This window comes from Schistocerca piceifrons, chromosome 4 (assembly GCF_021461385.2).
Source record: "Schistocerca piceifrons isolate TAMUIC-IGC-003096 chromosome 4, iqSchPice1.1, whole genome shotgun sequence".
NCBI lineage: Eukaryota > Metazoa > Arthropoda > Insecta > Orthoptera > Acrididae > Schistocerca > Schistocerca piceifrons.
The window spans coordinates 314,898,871-314,914,393 of NC_060141.1; the positions used below are offsets into that span (position 1 = coordinate 314,898,871).

Genomic DNA, 15,523 nt, shown 5'->3' on the forward strand with positions numbered 1-15,523 from the left:
TATTCTCTGCAAGCTTCTTCATCCCCAAGTACCTACTGCAATCTACATCTTTCTGAATCTGCTTAGTGTATTCATCTCTTGGTCTCCCTCTACAATTTTTACCCTCCTCGCTGCCCTCCAATACTAAATTGGTGATCCCTTGATGCCTCAGAACATGCCCTACCAGTCGATCCCTTCTTCTAGTCGAGGTGAAATCAATTCCTCAGGCCGCTGGTACAAAATGGCTCTGAGCAATATAGGACTTAACTGCCGAGGTCATCAGTCCCCTAGAACTTAGAACTACGTACTTAAACCTAACTGACCTAAAGCCATCAAACACATCCATGCCCGAGGCAGGATTCGAACCTGCGACCGTAGCGGTCACGCGGTTCCAGACCGTAGCGCCTAGAACCGCTCGGCCACTCAGGCCGGCGCCGCTAATACATAAATAAATTGTCACTGCATCGAAGATTTCACTAAGGATCACGCCGCTGAACACGAGCTTCTCGAATTTGTGCAGTGAGAGTGACTGTAAACGCACGACACGGACACTCTGGCTTTGTACTAAGCAAGAGAGCGCGAGATAGGACGATAACGACCGTTGGCTGCGCGTGCATGCTTCGCAGGCTAAACGCTGGTCAGATACTGACTGGCAACAATGGGACTATGCGGTTACAGCAAGCAATTTGTTACGAAAGAAAACTTATCTATCTACGCGTTAAAAGAAGCTGACATGGCCATATAAATTGATAGCCATACAGGATAACTCCGATGGCCGAAAATAGAGACTATGCCCATACCGGCCAGGGTTATCAACCCTCAAAAAGGGAAACAAGCTCAGACACTGTGCACCTCCGTAAGACGTCAGTGCACAGCAGGGGCCAGTTGTAATGAATCGTATTGTTTTTTCTTCCTTCGATCTTTCCTTTCTACACACGGAAGCTATATATAAAACCAATGGTAAAGTAACAAGTTATTTTGAGCCAGAGATAACGTTTTGATACAAAAAAGGGAAGAGATACGCTCTTCAATTGATTTATTTCTGTATCTGCACCTGTTTGTTTCTGAAAGAGGTAGCGGGCGGACGTATGACTAGCTCCACCGTGCCAGTATTGCTTAAAAGTGTGCATCCCAACCGTATATTAAAAAGTGTTATAAAATTTACCAAGAAGGCAAGTTTATATATATAATCACATCCGTCTGTTCATCGTTTCGCCTGCGCCGAGAATCCTGCATCAGGAGGTTCGAAACAGACAAGAGAAATTTGCGTGAGCAGCAGAGGGGCGATCCTGTATCAGCATTGTCATAATCAGCTCTATGCACAATGGAACTAATGAGAAGAAGTACGTAACTTTAAATAAAAAATATTGATCTTAAAGGTTTTGACACTGAAGGTCTGTTGATATCAGTACCAATTAAAGTTCACCCAGGATACGTGTACTTCCTAATTTCTTTCAGTCATTCTTTTCAATTAATATGCCACTGTTCAGGAAATGAAAGGAGCGAGGATCTTAACATCAAGACTGATGATCGTGAAGTGGATGAAATTAAGGAATTCTGCTACCTAGGAAAGAAAATAACGCCTGATGGACTGAGAAAAATAGGACATTAAAAGCAGACTAGCACTGGCAAAAAGGCACTCCGTGCCTGGAAAATTCTCGTAGTATCAAACATACGTACCGCAAGTAATTGAGGACACAGGTTGCAAGTGCTACTCTGGGATGAGAAGGTTGGCCTTTTCTTCTGACTGGTTTAATGCGACCTGCCACGAATTCTTCTCCTGTGCTAACCTCTTCATCTCAGAGTGGCACTTGCAATCTACGTCCTCAATTATTTGCTGCATGTATTTCAATCTGTCTTCCTCTACGGTTTTTGCCCTTTACAGCTTCCTCTAGTAGCATCGAAGTCATCCCCTGTCGTCTTAATAGGTGACCTATCATTCTGTCCCTTCACCTTATAAGTGTTTTAAAGAAATGGTTCAAATGGCTCTGAGCACTATGGAACTTAATATCTGATGTCATCAGTCCCCTAGAACTTAGAACTACTTAAACTAACCTAAGGACATCGCACACATCTATGCCCGAGGCAGGATTCGAACCTGCGACCGTAGCGATCGGGCGGTTCCAGACTGAAGCGCCTAGAACCGCTCAGCCACACCGGCCGGCTATAAGTGTTTTCCACATATTCCTTTTCTTTCTGATTCTACGCAGAACCTCCTCATTCCTTCCTGTACCAGTCCACCTAATTTTCAACATTCGTCTGTAGCTCCAAATCTCAAATGCTTCGATTCTTTTCTGTTCCGGTTTTACAACAGTCCATGTTTCACTACCATAAAATGCTGTACTCCTAGACGTACATTCTCAGAAATTTGTTCCTCAAATTAAGGTCGATATTTGATATTAGTAGACTTCTCTTGGCCAGGAATGCTCTTTTTGCCATTGCTAGTCTGCTTTTGATGGCCTCCTTGCTCGGTCCGTCATTGGTTATTTTACTGCCTAGGTATCAGAATTCCTTAACTTCATCTACTTCGTGACCGTCAATCCTGATGTTAAGTTACTCGCTGTTCTCATTTCTGCTACTTCTCATTACCTTCGTCTTTCTTCGCTTTACTCTCAATCCACACTCTGTACTCATTAGACTGTTCATTCCGTTTAGCAGATCATGTAATTCTACTTCACTTTCACTCTGGATAGCAATGTCATCAGCGAATCGTATCATTGATATCCTTTAACCTTGAATTTTAATTCCATTCCTGAACCTTTTTTTTATTTCCATCATTGCTTCCTCGATGTACAGATTGAACACTAGGGACGAAAGGCTACATCCTTGTCTTACACCCTGTTTAATACGAGCTCTTTGTTCTTGGTCGTTCACTTTTAGTATTCCTTCTTGCATGTTGTACATATTGCATATGACCCGTCACCAACCCCCCACCCCCACCCCCTACAGCTTACCCTTTCTTTTTTCAGATTTTCGAACATATTGCACAATTTTACATTGTCGAACGCTTTTTCCAGGTCGAAAAATTCTATGAACGTGGCTTTATTTTTCTTTAGTCTTGCTTCCATTTTTAACCGCAACGCCAGAATTGCCTCTCTCGTGCCTTTACCTTTCCTACAGCCAAACTGATCATCTAACGCATCCTCAATTTTCTTTTCCATTCGTCTATATACTATTCTTGAAAGCAACTTGGATGCATCAGCTGTTAAGCTGACTGTGCGACAATTCTCGCACTTGTCAGTTCTTGCCGTCTTCGAAATTGTGTGGATGATGCGTTTTCGATGTCAGATGGTATGTCGCCAGACTCACACATTCTGCACGCAAACGTCAATAGTCGTTTTGTTGTCACTCGCTCCAATGATTTAAGAAATTCTGATGGAATTTATCTATCCCTTCTGCCTTATTTGATTTTAAGCCCTCCAAAGCTCTTTTAAATTCCAGTTCTAATACTGGAACCCCTATCTATTCTAAATCGACTCCTGTTTCTTCTTCTGTCACATCAGACTTCCCCCTCATAGAGGCTTTCAATGTATTCTTTCCACCTATCTGCTCTCTCCTCTGCACTTAACAGTGTAATTCACGTTGCACTATTCATGTTATCACCCTTGCTCTTAATGTCTCCGAAGGTTGTTTTGACTTTCCTGTATGCTGAGTCTGTTCTTCCGACAATCATTTCTTTTTCCATGTCTTTACATATTTCCTGCAGCCATTTCATCTTAGCTTCCCTGCACTTCCTATTTATTTTATTCCTCAGCGACTTGTTTTTCTTATTCCTGAGTTTGCGGAAACATTTTTGTACTTCCTCCTTTCATCGATCAACTGAAGTATTTCTTCTGTAACCTATGGTTTCTTCGCAGTTACCTTCTTTGTACCAACGTTTTCCTTCCCAGCTTCTGTGATGGTCCGTTTTAGAGACGTTCTTTCCTCTTCAACTGCACTGCCTACTGAGCTATTCCTTATTCCTGTATCTATAGCCATTGATAATTTCAACCATATCTCGTCATTCCTTAGTACTTCCGTATACCACTTCTTTGCGTATTGATTCTTCCTGATTAATGTCTTAAGCTTCAGCCTACTCTTCATCACTACTACATTGTGATCTGAGTCTATGTCTGCTCCTGGGTACACCTTATAATCCAGTATCTGATTTGGGAATCTCAGACTGACCATGGTGTAATCTAACTCAGATCTTCCCGTATCACCCAGCCTTTTCCAAGTATACCTCCTCCTCTTGTGATTCTTGAACAGAGTATTCGCTATTACTAGCTGGAACTTGTTACAGAACTCAATTAGTCTTTCTCCTCTCTCATTCCTTGTCCCAAGCTCATACTCTCCAGTAACCTTTTCTTCTAGTCCTTTCCTTACAACTGCATTCCAGTCCCCCATGACTATTAGATTTTCATCCCCCTTTACGTAATGTATTACTCTTTCAATATCCTCACACACTTTCTCTATCTCTTCATCTTCAGCTTGCGACGTCGGCTTGTATATCTGAACTATCGTTGTCGGTGTTGGTTTGCTGTCGATTCTGATAAGAACAACCCTATCACTGGCTGTTCACAGTAACGCACTCTCTGCCCTGCCTTCCTGTTCATAAAGAATCCTAATCCAGTTATACCATTTACCCTATACTCATCGGACCAGAAATCAATGTCTTCTTTCCATTACACTTCACTAACCCCTACTATATCTAGATTAAGTCTTTGCATTTCCCTTTTCATATTTTCTAGTTTCCCTACCATGCTCAAGCATCTAACATTCCACGCCCCGACTCGTACAACGTTATCCTTTTGTTGATTATTTAATCTTTTTCTCATGGTCATCTCCTTCTTGGCAGTCCCCTCCCAGAGATCAGCATGGGGGACTATTCATTAATCTTTTGCCAATGGAGAGATTATCATGACACTGTCTCAATTACTGTCCACATGCCCTGCGGATACACGTTACGGGTTTTTATTGCAATGGTTTCCATTGCCTTCTCCATCCTCATGCCGTTGATCACTGCCGATTCTTCCGTCTTTAGGGGCAGTTTTCCACCCCTAGGACAAGAGAGTTCCTTGAACCTCTGTCCACTCCTCTGCCGTCTTTGACAAGGCCGTTGCCGAAATGAAGGTGACTTCTTATGCCGGAAGTCTTCGGTCGCCAATGCTGATTGTTCATCAAAGCTTCAGCAACCCCAGGATTCGAACCCGGGACCGAAGACGTTTTTGATTATGATTCAAAGACGCTACCCCAACACCACGGGTACTCGGGAGGCGAACACAGGGGACGAGTTCGTGGCCGGTCTCATCAGACCAGTCGGATGACTGATGACTAAAAGATATCGACGTCGTTCGTAATTTTTTACCACGAAGAAACGTTTTCAGGCGTAAAAAGAAATTGAAGGTCCTCGGAGCAAAGTCAGGGTTTTTCGATGGGTGGTCAAGATGGTTCCAGCTAAAGTTCCGAAAGATTTGACGATTCTTGTCCCCAGTCTGAGGTCTGACATTATAATGAACCTAAATAATACCGTTTGTGAGCTTTCCGCGTCGCTTGTTGTATATCGACGACGTTGTTACTTGGGTATCTCACAGTAACCATTTGCAATAATTCTCGCATATCGCTGTAGAAAATGCTGCAGTAGAATGCTGTACCTGTCCCAAAAGATTGTACACAGAACATTTCTTGGAGTCAAGATTAGCATGGATTCAGTTTGCAACTCCGGAAATGCATATCCTCTTATTTCCATCTAATGTACTATTAATTTTTTTCCTTATTTTGTTGCCTGAAGATATAACATTTCTGTGTCTTTATATATTGTAATTGTTTTACTATTAGCTTCTGACACGGTGTCACGGACGGGAAGCATTAGCTGGCGCACATCAAGAGCCCGTTTCGCCTGGTGACTGTGTCGAGGAGAAGGCGCGCCAACATCCAGCTTCTGCAACAGCGACGGCTGACAATGAGTGACTGTCGCCACCTACTCGACCGACGACTTCAAACCTTCAATCAACCAACAAGGAAGACTGGAAGCACGTAAGGATTTAGAACTGTATGGCAGACTTCAGCTTTTTAAACTGTTAAATTTTTCTCACTAAATTACAGCAACTTAGCATGAACCTTTGTTGCTCATTGTCCCAATTGCATTACCAAGCAGGGTCCCTTCCCTTTCCGGAATGAACCCAAGTGTCGTTGAAATTCAAACTCCAGCATTAAAGTAATATCATTCTATTTCACTGCTTTAATTTCAAAGTTCAGTTAAAGTAATCATAGCTGGCTACAATATTTAGATTACACAAGTACAAATTAAGAGTGCGAGTTTTGTTAGCATATTTTAGCTTACCTGTGACTGCAGCTCAGTTTGGTACGTACTAAATTTTACTATTGTTAATTGTCCAGAATCATTTAATTCAAGTTCAAAGTTAAATCTCTTATTTCTAAATTGCGTAGATTCAAGTAGCTTTTGAAATGATTGTTGAGGTAGCCCAAGACTAACTTTATTTTACTGAATTTCGTAGCGCTTCAGAAACAAATCTCACTATTAATTTCAGTCACTAAATTAACTTTCAATTTTCCAGTTTTATTAATTCTTTTGCTAAATTAAGTCAGAGTGTAGCGAAATTTATTACTTCTGACAAACCTTCAGTTTTCACACAACACGTATCAACCTTCAGTTGCCACACATCTAGTGCTAATTATAAGTGCAATAACCTTTCTTTTTCAGTTATTATAGTAGTTGTCCATAGGACTGGCGACCGTAATTTTCCCCAAATCTCAAATATCTACTTAACGCCAATTAATTGTTAACGTAACGACCGCACATTTATTTTCTTTATTAATTTTACCCTTCTCTCAAAATTAATTTCCACCAATTCCATTTGCATTTTTCTTTTCATTTAGATGTAACCCTTTCCTCCCTCTTTACCGACAAATTAACTTCGGTGACGATTTCTTTTCCCAAATTTCCATTAAGTGCACGTGGTTTAATTTTTCACTGTCATTAAGGTCGATAAGTGAGGGGCAGGTTACAAGTTTTCAGTGGTGATGAAGTGCACCCCACATTCCATTGATTGTCGTTGTGGTCGAGAGGATTCATCAGCGACCCTGGGCATTATCTTCCTTACAAAATCATCACAATCTTGTTTAACGAGTCAAAATGTCAAGTTCACTGCCCAGATGCTGCTTTCTCTATTTTAAGTATGAGTTTTTGCGGAAACGAAGTATACCGTTTCCGAAAAGTCAGTTTTTCAGAAAAAATGTCGTGAACAAGTGATCTTGAAATTTGTGGAAGTTCTTGGAAATGTTGGATACTGCAAGCTTACGGTTTTAGTTTACGAGTTCTTCAACAGCATGGATCAGTTCCTCATTAATGAGACATGGACGCCTACTTCGACTGTCTTCGTGCAGTTGACCACCTCCTTCACTGAACTGTCACACGCATCTCCTTATAAGTGAATTACTCGCTGTAGTTCTCTCTGTAAAAGAAAACTTCTAATTACATGACGACTGGTTTAAGGTGCTGTGCGTTCAGAAAACGAATTACAGATGTAATCTTACAAGCTGCGGGATTCTCAGTCAGCTTCTAAAATACTGGACAAGTGAGAGTAGGAGTCATGCTCTGACGTCATCCTACTAACTTCTTTTTGCATATACAGGGTTATTACAAATGATTGAAGCGATTTCACAGCTCTACAATAACTTTATTATTTGAGATATTTTCACAATGCTTTGCACACACATACAAAAACTCAAAACGTTTTTTAAGGCATTCACAAATGTTCGATATGTGCCTGTTTAGTGGTTCTGCAGACATCAAGCTGATAATCAAGTTCCTCCCACACTCGGCGCAGCATGTCCCCATCAATGAGTTCGAAAGCATTGTTGATGCGAGCTCGCAGTTCTGGCACGTTTCTTGGTAGAGGAGGTTTAAACACTGAATCTTTCACATCACTATGCGTGAAACTTGCCCGCACGCGTTCAACCGTTTCTTCGATCACTGCAGGCCGACCCGTTGATTTCCCCTTACAGAGGCATCCAGTAGCTTTAAACTGCGCATACCATCGCCGAATGGAGTTAGCAGTTGGTGGATCTTTGTTGAACTTCGTCCTGAAGTGTCGTTGCACTGTTATGACTGACTGAAGTGAGTGCATTTCAAGCACGACATACGCTTTCTCAGCTCCTGTCGCCATTTTGTCTCACTGCGCTGTCGAACGCTCTGGCGGCAGAAACCTGAAGTGCGGCTTCAGCCGAACAAAACTTTATGAGTTTTTCTACGTATCTGTAGTGTGTCGTGACCATATGTCAATGAATGGAGCTACAGTGAATTTATGAAATCGCTTCAATCATTTGTAATAGCCCTGTATGAGGGCGTGCTGAAAAGTAATGCCTTCGAATTTTTATGTGAAAACTCTATTTCAGTAAAACAAACTTTATTAACTTTCTATATCTTAATGCTTCATGCCTACATATTTTCAACCCTCTGCCGCTACAGGGCTCCAAATTGTAGCGTGTAACATAGTGATGGGTAACGTAACTATGTCGGTGCACGAGAAGCAGCGCGCTGTAATCGAGTTTCGAATTCGCAGAGTTTTTCCACGCGTGGCGCACACTTTCCTCCAGCATTACAATGCCAGAAAGACCACACACGAGCACTGCGACATCGGCAACAATCAAACGCCTAGGGTTCACTGTCATCGATCGTCCTCCACAGTCCATGCTTGGCCCCATCCGATTTTCGTACGTTTCTGCAAGTTAAAGAACGCCCTCGAGGACTTCACTTTCATAATTATGAAGCGGTACAATCAGTGGTGTGGCTGTCACTTCGTCAATGATGTCTAGCATTCCTCGGTGACGGTATTAACAAACTAGTCTCTCACTGGGAGAAATGTGTTCGTCGTCAGGATAACTAAGTTGAGAAGTAAATAAGTAGGCATGAAGAATCCAGATGTAGAACGTTAACAGCTTTTGTTATACGTAAAAAGTGTAAAGAGTTTTCACACAAAAAATTCAGAGGCATTACTTCTCAGCACGCCCTCTTAGGTAGGTCATCTCCTATAGGTGACGTAAAGGTTGTATCTTTTCATTTCATTCACTTAGTCTCAATTTTTTTGCGCCTCCAATGGACCGTAACCTTAGTATTTGAAATAAATTTCATCTTGATACCCCTACCCTTCAGGAGAAACAGTGGTCTTAACAAACGAACAGCAAAGTGATCCTAGATGAGAGCCGTTTCTATTGACTGACCTACGGAATCCTGAAAGGTACTCAAAATAGTACCGTCTCCTTTTTCTGACTTAAAGCAACTACTGCGCGTAGGCCGAACAGTGATTGTAGCAACTCCGTCGAAAGGAGTATTAACAGCACATATTTTCACGACATAACTTTTCTATGACTGGAAAAAATCATAAGGGTAAACTTAGAGCCATTCTAGTTAACACAAAGGCTCACTAATAGTCGTTCTTCCGATCCTTTCACCAAAACCGTAAGATGTAAAGTATGATCGGAATGTAGATCAAAACGTCCTGGGTCCCAGATTCAAAGCCAGCGACTGATTAAATTTTAAATAAAAGTGTCATCAATGGCTGCAGAAGACTTCCAGCGTAAGAAGTCACCTCGTTCTGGCAACGGCCTTGTCGAAGAGTGTGGAAGAGCGGACAGAGGTTCAGGGCACACTCTTGTCCTTGGGGAGGGAAACTCTCCATTAAAGGCGGAAGAATCAGCAGTTATCAACGGAATAACGGAGCAGAAGGCAATGGAACCCAATGCATTAAAGACATGTAATTTGTATCCACGGGACATTTGGCCTGTAATTGAAAAAAAGAGTCATGATGATTTCTCCATTGGCGAAAGATTTCGGATTAGTCAAAAAACAAACGGCTCCAAGCACTATGGGACTTAACATTTTAGGTCATCAGTCCCCTAGACTTAGAACTACTTAAACCTAACTAACCTAAGGACATCACACACATCCATGCCCGAGGCAGGATTCGAACCTGCGACCGCAGCGGTCGCGCGGTTCCAGACTGAAGCGCCTAGAACCACTCGGCCACACCAGCCGGCCCGGATTAATCCCCCATTTAGATCTCCGGGAGGGAAAGTGATCATGAGAAAAAGATGGAATTACCAACGACGAGATAATATTGTACTAGACGGATCTTGTAATATCAAAAGTTTGAACGTAGGAGAAAGAAAACCTGAAAAGAGAAATGCAAAGGCTCATTGTAGATGTATTTGGGGTCTGTGAAGCATAATGGAAAGAAGATAAGGTTTCCTGGTCAGACGAACATAGGATAATATCAACAGCAGCAGAAAATGTTATAACAGAGGTGGGATTCGTTATCAATAGAAAGGTAGGGCAGAGATGAGCTGCTGTGAACAGTTCAGTAATACGGTCGTTCTCATCAGATTCGACAGTAAACCAAGGCCGACAACGATAGCTGAGGTAGACACGCTAACGTTGCAAGCAGCAGATGAAGGGATAGAGAAAGCTTATCAGAATATTGATGGGTAATTCAGTATATGAAGGGAGACGAAAATGTAAGTCATGGGGGACTGGACCGCGGATGTAGGGGGAGGAGTGGCAGAAAGGGTTACGGGAGAACATGGACTTGTTGGTAGGAATGAGAGAAAAAAAAAACTAATTGGGTTGTGCAATAAATTTCAATTTCTATCCAAGAATTAAAGGAGGAGGAGGGTACTTGGGAAAACCTAGAGATATGGGAAGGTTCCCGCTGGATTACACCATTAGCAGACAGAGATTCCGAGATCAGAAATTGAGTTGTAAGGAATAGGCAGCTGCACATTTAGATAAAGATCACAATTTAGTAATGATGAAGAGTAGGTTGAAGTTGAAAAGACTAGTCGGGAAGAATTAGTGCATAAAGATGTAGGATACGGGAGTACTAAGGAATGAAGAGATAAGTCAGATGTTCGTCAAGGATGTGCATATTGTGACGAGGAAAACCAGTTAGGCAGTTCGTTTGAAAAGGGTGGACACATCTAAAAAGGGCAATCACAGATGTTCGACAGAAAAACCAGAGGAATGACTTCCTTGTTACTAGAAGGAACTATAGAGGGTAAAAACTGTAGGGAAAACCAGAGACTTGGATACATTTAATGCATAACTGAGAACGTAGGATGGAAGTTCTACTATGTGATGAAGAAATAAAAGCAGGAGAGGAATTCGCGGCGGGCAGCCTCAAACCAGTCAGAAGACTGATGACTAAAATAAAGGATGTAGATACATAGTTCACGTAGTTTTGTCTGACTCAGTGTGCAGTGCGGATACCTAAGAAACAGGTAGTGGCTAGCTGGAGTATTGTTAGTCAGTGTTACGCGCTCAAGCCTCTCGATTCCCTCTGTCGGTGAAATGAAAGGTTCAGAATCTTGTTCACTTCTTTATGCACTGATTCTTCCTGACTAGTTTCTTCAACTTCAACCTGCTCTTCATCATCTTCTATTCGCATATTCCTACAACCAGCATCTCTGCGAGGAACTGCACACGTTGCAGCATTTCTCACGGATCAGGGGCTTTCAACAGTGATATATCATGTGTTCATGTATTCGTTACGAATATTGATGAGACATTTGCCAGCTGTGTTAGTTGACCCAATAAAGTATTTGGGCGTGTCACTGTTTATTTCATGCTCTTCATCTGCGCTGCAAAAGGGGTTCCACTGAACACATTCAGTAGAGCAGCACACACAAAAAATTTGGCTGAGAATTTCTCGTTTAATTCGGCGGTTCGGCCGTAGGTCGGGGTGGAGCACGTGAAATATTTAAGGCGCGCCGGGAAGTTGGCGCCGTGAGCGATGTTCCCCCCGGGGCCCGGCCGCGCCGCCCCGCCGCCAGGTACCGACCTGGAAGCCCTCCAGCGCCGCTAATTCCAGCCATTAATACCAAAGCCATATCTCATAAAAACTCAGAACCCGCCATTGACGTAAGACAAACGGCCCTCGTTGCCGCAGTCACGCACCGCGATGCGGACGCTCTCCGTACGACCAACACATCCGGGGTTCGGGGAACTTCAGTGGCGTCGCAGAGTGTGTTTCTGGTTGCATATCTTCCAAAAATGGCCCTAAGAGAAAAGTACAGCATATGATCAAAAAATATCCAGACACCTAGTACAGGACATTAACGTAGTGTGTGTCCACCGTTGGCCTTTATGACGGCTTCACCTCCACTGGGGACACTTTCAGTGAGCTTTCTGAATGTCTGTGGAGGAATGGCAATCCAATCTTCCTTAAGAGCCTAAACCACAGAAAATACAGATGTTGAAAGTTGAACTCTGTAGCGAAGTCGACGTTCTAACTCATCCCAAAGGTATTCCATTGGGTTCAGGTGGAGACTCAGGGTAGGCCAGTCCCTTTCAGGTACTTTGTAAGATGGTGCTTTGTCATGGTGATGAAATCAACGTCCCCGAACTGTTCCGCGACGGTACGCAGTACATAACGCTGTAGATTTTTTTTAAATTTATCCTTCCGCATTAACCTTAACCAAGAGGAAACAGCTCCAAACCTTAACTCCACCCCCTCTGTACTTCACTGTTGACAAAACACGTGATGGCAAGTAACGTTCTCCCAGCATTTGCTAAACCCAGACCCACATCGGCCTGCCACAGGGTATAACGTGATTCATCACTGCACATCACTCGTTTCCAGTCATCCACAGTCCATTATCGTCACTCCTTTTACCACTCAAGCGTCGTTTTGCGTTGTCTACAGAAATATGTGGCTTCTGAGGAGAAGCTGACCATTGTATCCCTTTCTTTTCAACTACCTACGTACGGTCTCTGTGCTAACTGGACTGCTGTGGAAATCACGAGTAATTTTTTTCACACTGATTTCATGTGACTTTTTACAACTACCCTCCGTGTTGCTCGATGGTTTCTATCAGTCATTACAAGAGGTCTGCTTGGTCCTGTGGCAGTTCTTTCGAGTTTCCACTTCACAGTAACAATACCAACAGTAAACTTGGACAACTTTAGGAAAGTTGAAATTTTCCTAATGGATTTATTACACCGGTGACATCCAGTGACTGTTAACGTTCGAAATCATTGAGCTATCATGAACGACTCATGCTGCTGTGACTCCTTGTCTACTACCAGTACAATAATCCCACATCCCTCCACTGACAGAGACGAGTCCTGCTCTCGTGGGCATCTAGTGGTCAGTTCCGCATTGCATAGAGCGTCCAGATTCTTTCGATGAAATAGTGTAGAATTAGTTGTATCAGATTTACGTTTGACTTCTGTTGTACACCTATAGGTAATTAAGATGAGGTGTTCACTGTATAAGCATCTTTCTGTAACACTGTCTTTGAGCCTGTTATATTAAATAAATTACGGGTACCAATAATCTCACGAGACCAAAATTACTCATCTCCTGAATAAAGTTTACTAGTCAATTTAGAGCGCTACAGATGGTGTAGAAGTGCTAGCAAGCAGTGTCGTGACCCTCCATGTAAACCATGGCAGCGCAGTCATGTGTATGCGCTAGTAAGTTATACGGAAGCAGCACACTAAGATGAGTCTATGTCGAGAGGTGAGTGGCAGAAACGTCATTGAACGTGCTCATATCTCCATCGTGAATGTACTTTCTAGATTTTGGTGTATCAACACCGACTATCCAATATGTCTATAAGGAATAGTGTACCACTCGCAGCCATGTAACTAGGCGTAATGACAATGATTGTAAAAAGACCCTATCCGACATTGACCGGAGACGAGGGTCACACTTCGTCAGTGAAAAATCTGTTTCAAACCCGACAGGAATTACTGCTTTCGATGAAAGATGTCCGCAGCTCGTGGTCTCGTGGCTAGCGTTGCTGTCTCTGGATCACGGGTCCCGGGTTCGATTCCCGGTCGAGTTGGGCATTCTCTCTGCCCAGCGACTGGGTGTTTGCGTTGTCCTCATCATTTCATCATCATTCGTGAAAGTGGCTAGATTGGACTGTGTAAAGATTGGGACTTTGTACGAGCGCTGATGACCACGGAGGTGAGCGCCCCACAAATCAAACAGCATCATCAACGATGAAAGCAGGTCTATCTTCACCATTTTCAGAGCGAATATTGCGACGGGAACTGCATGTAATGGACATTTGGAATCTGTACGTCGAAAATGTCAATGCTAAGGACGTCACATAAAGCTGCGTGTCTTCAGTGGGCCAGCAAAGCACAGTGAATAATAGCTGACTGCAGGTATATTATGTCTTGTGGTGAGGTGCGATTTGGCTTGTTTTTAAACGATTGAAAGTATTGAGTGCACAGATGGTTCAGTGAAGCGTTTAACTGCCAGTTCTGGATTTAGGTGGTTGTGTGATGATTTGGGTTTATTTTTCTGACACGACTTCAGTACAAATTTTCAGGTTATGTGATTGACGTTTCTGTGACCAAGTGTTGGCCTTTCTTCTGCAACTTCATGATTAGTATCCTGTGGATATTCCCATCTTCCAAAATGGCAACAGCCGTTTTCAGAGTGCCTTACACGTACGTTCCCAGTTTGACGAACACTCAAGCAAACTATCAGACTTCTATTGTTCCACTAAATCAGCCGATCTAAATCTATAGACCATTGGAGCATTGTGTGAAATATAGCAATCTACATCCCTGTAATTTGGTAGCTCTACGATATCTAATGGCAATGAATGGTTGCAGCCAGATATGACATACACGAAACAGTTTGTCATCTTTTCTATTCAGCGAACGGTGACCATCAATTTGCGTCTCAATGGAGAGACGTCTTCGGGCGTGCCTCAGGGCACTGTCACAGGTCCATTACTTTTCACAATATACACTGATGAAACACAATCACTACCAGAAAATGATTAGTGTAGCGTAATGAGATTTGGGAATGCGTTTGTCCACGTAACATATTTAAATGAATAACCCTGCAAGATCACAGGTTAATAAAAGCGCGAGAGAAGTGACTGAAAATGTGAAATGCTTGTACATCAATAACGGCTGTAACTGCCGGAATGTTGAATGGAAGCATGCAAACGTACATGCATTGTGTTACGCAGGTGACGGAAGTCAGATTTTGGGCTGCATTTCCATGCCTGATGCTCTTGGTCGGTTAATGCTGGTTGTGGATGGTGCTGAAGTTGTCGTCCTCTGAGGCCTCGTATGCGCTCCATTGGAGACTGATCTGATTATCGAGCAGGCCAAGCCAACATATCAACACTCTGGAGGGTATGTTGGGTTACAACAACGGTATGTGAGCGAGAGTTATCCTGTTGGAAAACACTCCATGAATGCTGTTCATGAACGGCCACTCAACAAGTCGAATCAGTAGACTGACGTTCCAATTTGCAGTCACGGTGTGTGGAATAACCACAACAGTTCTCTTGCTGTCATACAAAATCGCTCCCCAGACCGTAACTTCGGGTGAATATCCAGTGTGTCTCGCATGCAGGCAGATTGGTAACAAGTCCTCAGCTGGCCTCGTTCTAACCAACAAACGGCCATCCCTGGCACCATGCAGAACCAGTTTTCATGAGAAAACACAACAGCCTTCCACCCTGTCCACCAATGATCTTCCACTTGACACCACTGAAGTCGCAATTGGCG

The 15,523-nt window shown here is 42.9% G+C and overlaps 1 non-coding gene across 1 annotated transcript; it reads right to left on the reverse strand.

Moving 5' to 3' along the window:
- Nucleotides 1–324: 324 nt before the first annotated feature.
- Trnap-ugg lies at nt 325–408 on the reverse strand. Its single transcript has one exon. It is a non-coding gene; the product is annotated as a tRNA-Pro (tRNA).
- Nucleotides 409–15,523: the final 15,115 nt, after the last annotated feature.